This window comes from Pituophis catenifer, unplaced genomic scaffold (assembly GCF_029215685.1).
Source record: "Pituophis catenifer annectens isolate HBS135680 unplaced genomic scaffold, rPitCat1.0.hap2 SCAF_3, whole genome shotgun sequence".
Taxonomy (NCBI): Eukaryota; Metazoa; Chordata; class Lepidosauria; order Squamata; family Colubridae; genus Pituophis; species Pituophis catenifer.
In genome coordinates, this window is record NW_027256883.1 from 154,098,310 (window position 1) to 154,101,129 (window position 2,820).

Sequence of the window (2,820 nt, forward strand, 5' to 3'; positions counted from 1 at the left end):
TGCCCGCCGCTGCTACGGCCTGCTTTGGCTCACCACATGCTTAAATCCCACCTTCCCTTCGAGCCAAAGCGAACGGGCACCCCGGGATTTAGATTTCTGAAAAGTGTCGCACGATTGGGCCGAGACAGGTATTCCTTCCGCATACAGTAATAGACCACGGATTAATTTTATAGTTAAAATAGGACCTCGGCAGACCTCAAGTTGTATCTTCATTTTGGGGGCATTGCACTTCCTAAAACTTCTTTGCATATGTACTCAAAAGCACAATTCATTCCAATATGGTTTCTAGTTAACACTGCAGTATTACTAGATTCTTTCTGACTAATCAAGGTAAGATGTTACATTACTTGTGCTCACATAATTCAATTGGATATGAGTAAATAAGCATAAAATTGCATTGTAAAATCGTGTATTTCTTTTGTTGGTTTTCTTGCGAAGACAATATTGGATGTATTTTAAAAAACCCTAAAAATGTGGGTTTTTAAATAGACTTTTTCCTAGGTATTTAGACATTGTCCTGCCTGAAAATCCTTTAGAAATTGCATACTAAATGCTGAGGTCTTGAGCAGTATTGCCACAATCTACTTTTCCAAAGAACCTAACTTAACATACTTATCACTGTTGAAAACAATATCTAAAAATGCATTAAGTGGCAAACCCCAATTAATTCTAATGTGTTTAATTCTACAGAATGCCAAGAAGTGTTCAGCTTAAAGCCATTCTTTATTTTTCAGTATTAGCATAGCAATTGATGCTATATACATTTCCAACTACTTTCCATTTAGTTAAGATTGTGTGATTTAAAGTTGTCACAGTATGTATGGACTTTAACGCCTTAGTCATCTGGGATGTATAGTGATTAGTGAATTTCATTGCTGGTGGAATAAATATCTACCAGTTGCAGTTCTGACCTGAGCTCGGGGAGGTGGTAAGTTGTGATAGTTGGCTAGAGTGATAGGTTTAGCTATGAGAAACTTATAGTATTGCTCTAATTATCTTTGTCTGACAAGCAGGTTGCTGTACTTTGGTCTGGTAAATTTTGTGATTTCTAGCAATTGTACTGCTAGTAAGATAGCCTGAGATCTCTGTACAGCAATCTGCTTGCCAGACCTATGCAGAAAAACATGGTCCAACAGGTAGGTCACTGCAGGATGCTTTGCTTCCACATGGGCTGGTATTTTAATACACTCACAGGACATCTCATGCAGTGAACCAGATTCATGGAGAAACAGCATCTCACAGAGCAACCTACCTGTTTGGGTATTTTTTTTCTACAAGGTCTGATAGGCAGGTTGCTTTAGAATCCTGGCCGTTGGCTTTTTCTTGTATTTTATTTACCAGCGTTTGTCATCAAAACATGTATATTACTTATACCAGTGGTGGGTTGTCCCCGGTTCGGACCAGCGGGAGGCTCCGCCCACCGACCCCATCAGGAAGCTTATGAGTATGCGCAGAAATGCGAGCAAGCGAAGTGAGCGCGCTCGCATGGCCCCGTTGCAAACTGGTAGTAAAGGTAAGTAGAACCCACCCCTAAATTATACCCACCAACTTTAACAAGAAACTAAAAACTGGTGGTGGGGAATGGAAATGCCTCATCTTTCTTACACCCTTGCCATAGAAACTCAATAAACTACAAAAGGAAGAAAGCATCTTGTTCACCAGCCTGCTTAGCAGTGTAGCTCAGCATTTTTTTTTGCCAGTAAACAAGAAAATAAATCATTTTGGGGCTTTATTTATAAGGCTTCCTAATCCATTGTGAAAATGGCTGTTATGATTTTGTTGTATTACACATACATAGATTCCAGAATTATCTTTTAAGATCAATGCCTTACCATACATCCATTGTCAAGCTATGCAAAGACTTGAATTCCCCAGCAAGTTGGAACTTCAACTTCCCTTTTAAAACAAGAAAAATTTTCTACTTTATTTCATAATTTCACTATATGCTAGTGAACTTTGCAACTAGGTCAATACAACCAAACTGCATGACACTGTATCACAAATGAAATATTTGTTTTTGATGAAAAAGTATATAATGGCAAGACTGTCTCAATCCCATGAATAATATCACAATTGTTTTTCATTGTGACAGTAAAAATTATCAAAACCTATGTTCTCTTAGGCCACAATACAATATTTATTAATAAAACGTTGTTTATTGATGCCAGGTTTCACTCTTGATGCTACCACAAGAGCCAATGATCCACAGGAACAAAATCTCAAATGCCATTGATTCATATCTCATGAATTCACCCAGATGGGTTTGAACAATTTGGGTAATTTCTAGTTCTGATTAGGAATTAGTCAGTTTTATCACAATAACACTCTCAAAAAGCCTCAGCATCCTTGCATGCATAAAAGCAAGCATAAATGTAACTGAATGTGCAAAATCCCTACAGGAACCTGCATTGAATGCATGAATGCTTTGAGGAGTTTGAAATCATTTGAACAACCTGCAGAGAGGGCATGTCTTGATGTAATAAATCCCGGATAGGTCTTCTAACAGTATAATTCTCTTAGCCCGTTTATAATACATTCTACAAGTTTTATGGATGTTATGTTGTTGCATGTGTGTACACACACTGTTGTGAGTCTACAAAACATTTTGTGGTCAAAATATCCCAGATTCCAAATACCAGAGGTACCATAATCTTAAAATGAAGCATCAAGAATGGAGAACTTCCTATAAAGCTGGAACAAGACTCCATCACCGAACTTTGTGTGCTATTCTTAATGCAACTGTATTCAGTTAAGAACTTTGTTGTTTTATGAAAAAAATATAATCATCAGCATTTAAGGTTAATTCAAATTTTTCAATGT